The sequence below is a fragment of the Chrysochloris asiatica genome, unplaced genomic scaffold (genome assembly GCF_000296735.1).
Source record: "Chrysochloris asiatica unplaced genomic scaffold, ChrAsi1.0 scaffold00040, whole genome shotgun sequence".
In the NCBI taxonomy this organism is placed as follows: domain Eukaryota; kingdom Metazoa; phylum Chordata; class Mammalia; order Afrosoricida; family Chrysochloridae; genus Chrysochloris; species Chrysochloris asiatica.
The window spans coordinates 634,858-644,638 of record NW_006408558.1 but is presented as its reverse complement, the minus strand read 5'-3'; the positions used below and the strand labels follow the sequence as shown (position 1 = coordinate 644,638).

The following is a 9,781-nucleotide window of genomic DNA, read 5'->3' as shown; positions in this document are numbered from 1 at the left end:
AACTTATACCTTTGAATTAAAGCTTTTATTTGATATATTGCATACCATAATGGGAAAATTACAAGTTCAAGCTTCACTATATACCAATCTAAAGCATAAAATAAACCTTAGGTTCAGTTTTTTGAACTGTAAAATCGGGATTATTGTGGGTTTTACTGATAAACACCAAAGAATAACATCCCAATTAATACTTTCTTGAATGTTAAATAATGTGAGAAATAAGAATTAGGCAGATAAACACTAAAGTCTGAAGTGAAGAAAGAAGATTAACAGAGGAGCTACCCAGGTCCTCTTCCTCCTGCATGGATTTACAAACGCCCTCATTTGGAATGCCTGAGTCTGCAAAGCAAACAGTGTCCTAGCCCTCCATCTTGCTTCCATCCAGTAGAAAATGTAGGCGATTTATAGTGGCCTTATAGAGGGTTTCCAAGACTGCAAATCTCTATGGTAACAGACAGCCTCATCTGTCTCCCTTGGAGTGACTGGTGGGTTTGAATTGTTGACCCTGCAATTATCGTCCCAATGTTTAAGGAATAGCACTACCAGGCCTCCTTTGGATTAATGTTTTGTTGTTGTTGTTGTTAAGAGCCATCAAGTCAGTTCTGACTCATAGCAACCCTGTGGAGTGCCTGGTGATTTTGAACCAAAGACCTTACAATTCAAACCAACCTGTGGTCCTACAGGGCCTAACCAGGACTACAAGTGTTGATAGTGAGAAGCAATATAGTTTAGCTTGTTTTCCTTAACTTTTGAAAGTTCCTGCCTTAAAAAAGCATTCTCTTTTGCTACAACTTTGGCTTCAGTGTTTCAATTTACCTTGAGGGTCTCTTGTTCTCTTCAGAAAAGCTTGAGAATTGATAAGCTACTCCTCAAATTGAATGCTTTCCTTCTCTAACATGTGTACGGCTAACACCATTTGTGGTGACTTTCTTCATTTTATGTGTAATTGAGCTCACCATTTATCTTCCTAATATAATCCTTTAAAATCTGTTTTGTGGAATCTCTCACAGTGAAAAATATTTGCAAGTTTTGTGAAAGCAAAAATAATACATTATTTAAATAAATCTAGTCCAACCACCTCCCAATGCTTGACAATTTCAGTCAAGTGGAGTTGTCAGAATTAACAACAATAATAACAAATATGATATCCAGTTTATTTTGAATTTAAGCTAAACAGTGAATATATTTTTTCAGTATAAGTACATTCATGCAATATTTTATATATATTTTTTAAATGCATCATTTATCGGACATTCAAATTTAACTGAACACCTGTATTGAATTTGGCATTACTATAAGAAAACATTCTGTCATTGAGCCAACATCTAATCAGGTGTGATATTAATTTATCATTGTAGCACTGGGTCACCTTTAGCTCATTTTCCTTATGACTCTTTTTAGAATTTTAATTTCAGAAATCTATGACATTTTTCTCCGAGTATATTCAATACCTTTGTCTCCAACTACAATGACTGTATCAACTACAGTTGCTGCCCTAACAATGCTTTGAATGTTTTAGACTAGTTTCTTGCTCTTTCTCAAAACTGTGCCACTTGTTACCGGGTGGTTGTGCCATTACTCCTCCACTCCAGGCCAGAGTGACATGATGCCCTCATGTTGAATTCAACTCATGGATGCCCCTACACTGTCCATAGAGCTTTCAAATGCTAAATTTTTGGAAGCAGATTCCCTCTGGGTGAACATGAACTTTAAACCTTTCTGTTACTGTTGGCTGTTGGTTGGTTGTATGCCACTGAGTCAGTTCCATCTCATCTGGATCCTGTATAAGGTTTCTGAGATGGTAAATCTTTACAAGAGCAGAAGGCCCCATTTTCTTCCTCAGAGCAGCTGGCAAGTTGGAACTACTGACCTTGAGGTTACCAGCCCAGATCATAATCCGTTATGCACCACAGCTCCTTTGTGGTGGTGGTTATGTGCTGTGGAGTTTGTTCCGACTCATAGCGACCCTGTACAGGGTTTCCGAGGCTGTGAATCTTTACGGGAGCAAAAAGCCTCATTTTTCTCCCGTGGAACCGCTGGAAGTTTTGAATTGCTGACCTTGTGGTTCACAGTCCGGTTCGTAACCACTATGCTACCAGAGCTCCTTAGTCAAGCTCAATAACCATTTGCACTACCCAGGGGATTCCAAAGACTGAGTAAAGGGTAAGAAAGGTCATATGAAGTCTTGAGTAGGAACCCTGGCAACACACAGTGGTTCAAACCCACCAGCTGCTTCCAGGGAGAAAGATGAAGCTGTCTGTTCCTGTAGAGATTTACAATCTTGGAAACCCTATATAGGGCAGCTGTAAGTCAGAACTGACGCAATGGAAGTAGGATTTAACTAGCCCTAAAACCAAAACCTGAACAAAATCCAATGTCATCTAGTTGATTCCAACTCATAACAATCCTGTATAGGGTTTCCAAGGTTGCAAATCTTTATGGGAGCAGAAAGTGAACTTGGTGGTTAGCAGTCTAGTGCTTATCCTACATGTAGCATCATACCAGGATTCATTATTATCCCTGTTGTTGTTTTTGTTGTTAAGTGTCTTCCAGTGAGTTCAGACTCATAGTGATCCTGTATAGGGTTTCTAAAGAGTGGCTCATAGGTTTGAATTACTGACCTTCTGGTTAGCGATCCTGTGCTTATCTTATAGCACTACATCAAGATTCCAAGGGGTCTGAGGGGCACACAAAAAAATCAGTTTATCTTGGGTAATTCTCCACCTGAAAATAATGTGGACAAAATGTAAGGCAGATTGCCCAAGGGGCAGTAGCAGTTGTCAATATGCTGGTGGACTGAAATAGCGGCTGATGAGAAATTGTGGAGCCTGGATCACTAGACCGTCAACCCCATGGAGTTCAGAAGCTAAAATCAGGAAGGTTCAAATATGCTAATTTGGAAAGGCACTCAAATAAGGTCCTATGGCAGGGGTTGTTGCTGTTAAGTGTCATCAAGTCAGTTCTGATTCATAGCAACCCTACATTGGGTTTCCAAAGAGTGACTGGTGTGTTTAGTTACTAACCTAGTGGTTAGCAGTCCACTGCTGATCTTACAGAGCCACATCAGGACAAGTTTCTTGACAATTTATCAAAACATTGAAGTTCAAATGCACCAATTGTTCCACAGGAGAAGGATATGACTGGTTTCATAAAGATATGTATTCCTGGAAACCCTATGGGGTAGCTCTACTTGTCCAAGAGGGTCGCTATGAGTCAGCATTCACTCTGGCTGTGAGTTTTGTTTTAGATTAATCTTGAAAAAACATATTCCATTCCTAAGAACTGTCTCTTCTATTCCATTGTAACTACAAGAGCCTACAAAAGAATAGCAGTCCACAGCAATAATGCTACCAATAGTAATAGTAACAATACTCAGCTGGTAAAATACAAATGATATTGTCTACTTCGTTTTTTGTGGGTTTCTGTTGTGTTGCCATGCATTCCAAAGGTCCCTAAAACCTCAGTGGACAAAGGTCCTGATCTTTTTTTTTTTTTTCTTTTGACTGTTCTAACAATAAAAGGTATCTTTGTATTGACTGGACCTTTAGCTTATTTTACATCAGGAGGTAAAGAAAAATGGATCTTCCTTGCGAGATGTTAAAAACAAAAACACCTTTGCACTGTATTTACTACTGATTAGAACATTTACTCACATACATTCATAATTTGAAGCATAGTTCTCATAAGATAGAGAAGGCAGCTCCACTGCCGGTCAGTCTTCAAGTTCCATCTTTTATTTCCTTCTCTATACTGAAACTTGAATGCATTTACCCAACAAATACAGCAGTGAAAGTGGTTCTTACTGAAAACGAAGTAGATAGGTGTTCCTGAATGCCTCTCATTTTCAGGACCCAAAACACTTAGGCCAAGCCAGTTCTCTGGTTGAGTAGTGCACTCTGATCCTGAGGATTCATGCCTTGATAATTAGATAGTTCTAAGGCAAAAGTAGCTGAGCCTGAGGTTAGCGTTCGAAGCACAGTTGAATAACCCATCATTTCTGTGAGAGGAACAAATCCAGTAACAACCTTGTTGTCCTGGCGAGTCTGGATTTCCTGAATGTTCCCTCTTCTTTGTGCCAGATCTGCCAGGACAGAGCTGAGGTAATCTTGAGTCACTGTCACCTCGAGATGCATCAGAGGCTCCAAAACTTGATTATCTGCTTTCTTCAGAGCCTTCTGCACACATCTTGAGACACAGGCAGAAATCATAGTAGTGGAGGTACCAGGATGAACTATCAGTGAATGCAAAGTAATTGTTACATCTTGAACTGGGAATCTAAGCAACGGTCCTTGGAGGCATGCACCATGAATTCCATTTTCAACAGCCTCTTGGGAGACCTTGAAAAGTTCTTCACTAACATCCTCAGCATCCTCAGTAACCGGCATAACAGATGACGTTTCAGTTGGACTTGCTTCTAGTTCTACAATTACAAGATGTCGTTTGTCTCCTAAAGTTCTATCTAAGGTATCTGTGGCACGAACTGCATTTAGGATGGTCTCTCCATATGCCACCTGGAGAGGCCCTAGATACGTCTCAATTCCATATTCCCTCTTGATTCAGTCATGAATAATCTCAATGTGCAACTCTCCCATACCACACAGAATAGTTTGTCCAGAGTCAGGATCTAGCTTCACTTTCAAACTGGGATCTTCATGCTGAAGGCACTTTAATGCATGATCCAAATCTGACTGCTTAGCCATTGAAGGGGGTTCTATGGTACAGAAGAAAACGGGCTCTGGGATCTGTATCCCCGCCAGTAGCAGTCTCTCTGCCCCATCCGTGTCTGTGTGCTTCTTTTCTCCTTCCCTCACGGCCCAACGAGAGGCAGCTAGTGCGGAGGACTTGGATGCGTCCTGGGTGTCTCCGGTCGCAGTTTGTTTAAACCCAACAGTCAGAGCGATGTTACCAGCAGTCAGGGAAGGAATTTCTATATGTTGGTCAGCAAATGGCAAAAGCAGACGACTTAGTCTTTCTGTGCAGTTTCCATTAATATTATGGGTGGCTAACTGTGGTTTTAGTGTGCCTGAGTAAATATGCATAAAAACCAGTGGTCCTCACTATTTGTCATGAAGAACTTTAAATGCCAGTGCACATAAGTCTTCTTTAGACCAGTGCAGAAATTCATAGCTGTGCTCTTCAGGTGAAGGCAAGTACATAGTAACAGCATCTAGTAAGGGTTGGATCCCTTTGTTTTTCAGGGCACTTCCACAAAGCACAGGCACTGCTGTCTCAGCCACTGTGACTCTGTGCATTGCAATCTGTAGCTTTTCAGCTGGTATCAAATCAGAATTTTCACTAAATTCTCCTAAAACCAAGTCAGCAAATTCATCATCCAAATCTGCAACTTGCTCAATTAAGGCATTTCTTGCTTCAGCTGTCTCCTTCAGCAACTCAGGATCACTCGATTCCAAGAGGGATTTTCTCTCAAAGTCTTCTCCATCATTTGAATTGGGGTTCCAGAGTAGTTTTTCTTTACTGATTACATCCACCAATCCTTTGAAGGTTTTGGCTTCACCAATTGGTAACTGTAAAATCAAAGGCTTTGCCTTCAACTTCTCTCTGATGCTTTCAATTGCATAATTAAAACTTGCTCCAGTTTTGTCCATCTTGTTTAAAAAACAGATTCGAGCAATATTGTGTTTATCAGCTTGCCTCCATACTGTGAGAGTTTGGGCCTCTACTCCAGCAGAGGCATCAAATACAGCTACTGCACCATCCAAAACCCAAAGGCAGTGCTCAATCTCCACAGTGAACTCCACATGACCTGGTGTATCAATCAGATCGACTTGGTATCCCTTCCAATCAAATGTAACAGCAGCTGATTAAATAGCAATGCCTCTTTCTCCCTCTTGAGCCATGAAATCTGTTTCTGTGTCTCCATCATCAACATCTAGCAGTGAGCTTGTGTATCCAGAATAGTACAATATTCTTTCTGTAGTGGTAGTTTTGCCTGCATCGATATGAGCCATAATTCCAATATTATAGATTTTAGCTATGGGAGATTGATGATGGAATGAAGGGATTTGATATTGCTTCCTATTACGCATGGCAGAGAACTGTAATTTCTTCTAAGAGGTATATGTGGCTTTAATCTTTTTAAACTTCGTCTTCTTTTACAGCAGCATGTATTATTGGACATTTTCTGCTGGCTCGCTGCAAGTATCCTCCAGTTGAACAACATCTTGATCCTGAAAATGGCTATTCTAAGGCACTGGGTCGTGCTTTTCCTCGCCGGGCTCCTGGGAGAGAGAAATGTGGGTCTCGTCAGTGTCTGCAACAGCCTAGCGCATAGCTGTAGTGCCGCAATCCCCCAAAGGGAAGGTCCTGATCTTTGATTGCACTATTCTATTAGACATCAAAGGTCTCACAAATAGATATCTGGGGAGCAGTTTGCCTGCCCAGTAATGTGGCCCAACTATAAAAAGGGCTAGACTATATGTAGTGGTTACGAATCGGGCTGCAAACCTCAAGGTCAGCAGTTCAAAACTACCAGCTGTTCTGTGGGAGAAAGATGAGGCTTTCTGCTCCCATAAAGATTTACAGCCTCAGAAACCCTGTACAGAGTCGCTATGAGTGGGAACTGACTCCACGGCACCTAACCACCACCACCAGACTATACTACTTTGGAGGAAAGTAGCAAACATGGGAATCTTGGAAGAAGTCAGGGATTAGGACACATGGAAACAGAGATCAAGAAGGATCAAAAGGTTAATCTTTCTGCACAGAATCTTGTTTCTTAATACAAGACTTTTGAGGGAAGGAAAAGAAGTTTGGAGTGTGTCTATTCTGACCCGTTTTGAATGTGCATTCAAAACTAAGGAATTTTAACTGAGAGAAGGCTCCTAAAGGTCAAAAGACCATTATCACCCCCAGAAAAAATTGACATTATCCTTTTCAATTTCACTTTAATGGTAACCTTTCTCATCTTCACCAGAATTCTATGTAATTAGAAGAATGAATTATTTTTCTTAAACCCACTATAACTGGCCAGTTGTTTTAATTTCCCATTTCAGAATTTAAGATAGATATTTAGACAATATGTTTGCCAAATTTAATATCTGTACCAATTAACTGTCAGAGAGCTGAGCTGAGCTGAGCTGAGCTGGAAAGAGCTGAGCTATCAGCCACCAAGTAGCCAAGTAAGACAAGGAGTCCAAATGAAAGTTCCAGTTAATGCCTGTAACCACTTGGTTGAATCAGAGAAGGTACTCAACATCCCCTCCTTGTTTCCTCAGGAACAGTTCCTAGAAGGTCAAGTGGACCTCTGAAATATCATCCATCAAGTTGTCTTCACAGATATATGTTCCCTCATTTCCCCAGTGTCCTCATGGCCTCCTCTTAGTCTCTTTCTGTCCCTCGCATTTCATCCAAATTCAACCTCAGAGCTGCTGGTGTTATGGCTTCATTACAGTGAATTTGAATTGTTAGGTTGAATTCCACACGGTAGTGAAAGACACATCCTAAGAAGGATACACATGAACTCTCTAAGTCAGTGATGAAGGAGTCAAACCTTTTGACGTCAACTTCTGGGGATTACAAATACCTATACCAGGAACGTGCTCCTGTATTAAACCTATAGGGATAAGTAAACTAGATCATGATTAATAACTCAAGGACAGTGGGATTCACCTTCTCTGAAGTTACTTGCAATCAGACTATAAGATTATGTCCTTGAAATAATATCCCTATGCTAACCATCCCAGATATCTTTATCTGTTTAGTCTTGATTTCCTCAAGTTTAGTCTTGATTTCTGTATTGCCTTTTCTTCTTCTTTTTTTATCTCTTAGTATTTGGCACATATTTCTTCTGTTTTTTTGTGAATAATTTTCACCACAGTCAAATATTTTATATCCTTATCATTTAAATATTATTTTCTATTTTGTGAATGGTTCCATAAAAATTGTTACCTATTTCTACATGTACTAAAATTTAGTGAATTCATCAAAATCAAAGATTATTTAGTGTCTGGTACGTGTCAGACAAGAGTCTTTAGATGATACAAATGTTTAATGCTCCTGGCTGCTATCCAAAAGTTTGGAGGTTGGAGTTCACCACCCAGAAGCACCTGGGAAAAAAGACCCAACAATCTGCATTTAAAAGTTAGTCGTTAAAAGTCCCATGGAGCACAATTCGACTCTAACACTGATGAGATCATGAGTGTGAATCAATTCTAAGGCAACTGGTTTTTTTTATGTATCATACCCCATTTGTACTAAATGGGGTTGAGGGAGGATGTATATGCAAGATGGGGATAATTTGAGTCTTTGTAGTTGCCTGTTTCTGAGATTTCCTTTAACATCTCTATTGTGAAATGAGATATACCAACCGAAAAGTGCATGAAAAATGAGAGTACTACTTCAAAAATAATTTTAAAGCCAGCACCCAGTCTGATAAGCAGCCTTCTAGATGACTTCAATGACCCCTATTTCCTGGTACTCACATCCATATATAAACCTCTGACCTTGAAGGACTTGCTGTTAATGGATAGAATATACTACAAGTGATGGAATATCAATTCTAAGGTTAGGTTATAAAAGACTAGGCTTCTATTTTGCTGGTATTCTCTCGCTGGCTCTTACTGTTTGTTTGCTCTGAAAGAACCACCTGAGGTAACCTCTCATCAAGAGCTAACAAGGAACTTAATCCTGTCAACAACCACAAATGAACACAGAAGTGAATCCGGCATCATTCTTCTCACAGTCCTTGGTATGCTTATTTATCACCAGCAACATCATTCAAAAGCATCAATTCTTCATCTTTCATATTCATTGTTCATCTTTCACATACTTAATGTTGCTGTTGTTGTTAAGTGCCGTCGAGTAAGTCTCAACCCATAGCGACCCTATATAGGGTTTCTGAGGAGTGTCTGGTGAGCTTGAACCATTGACCTTGTGGTTCAAATCAAACTTTTGGCCCAGTGCTGTATCCCACAGTGCCACACCAGGACTCCAGGATTCCTAATTAGGTGATTGAAAATACCTAGACTTGATTCAGGCTCACCTTACTTTTCAAAATGACTTCTTTGCCTTTGAACACATTGAAAAGCTCTGTTGTAGCAGACTTGTCCAATGCAATACATCACCTGATTAACTGGCTGTTATTTCCATGGACATTGGTTATGGATCTGAGTAAAAGGAAATCCTTGATAACTTAAATATTTTCTCTATTTATCATAATCATGGTACTTATTGGTCCATTTGTGAGGGTTTTTGTTTTCTTTATGTAGTGGTTTAATCCGTATGCAAGTCCTTGATCTTGATCATTAAGTACATCCAGTTCTTTTCACTTTCAGCATGCAAGGTTGTATCATTTACTTTTTGCCAGTTGTAAATGAGCCGTTCTCCAATTCTGTTGCTTTTTTTTCCTTCATAAATCCGGCTTCTTTAATTATTGGTTGAGCATAGAGTTTGAAGGTATACAACCCTGAGGCACACTTTTATGAATTTTAAATCACACAGTATCTCCTTGTCCTATTTGAATGACTGACTGCCTCTTAGTTGGTGTACAGCTTCCATATGAGCACACTTAAATTCAATATCCTAGAATTATCATTCTTCACAATATTAACCATAATATTTTATGATTCACAAAGTCAAATGACTTTGACTAGTCAATGAAACACAAGTGAATGTATTTCTGGTATTCTCTGCTTTCAGTTAAGATCCATCTGATATCAACAATGATATTCTTCATTCTAGGTCCTCTACAGAAATCAACTTGTATTTCTGGTAGTTCCACTGTATTATGGCAACCATTTTTTAATTATTTTCAGGAAAATTT

At 39.6% G+C, this 9,781-nt stretch overlaps 1 pseudogene; it reads right to left on the bottom strand.

The window, feature by feature from the left end:
* Positions 1–3,860: 3,860 nt before the first annotated feature.
* Positions 3,861–9,371, bottom strand: LOC102820998 (annotated as a pseudogene).
* Between the last annotated feature and the right edge of the window lie 410 nt (positions 9,372–9,781).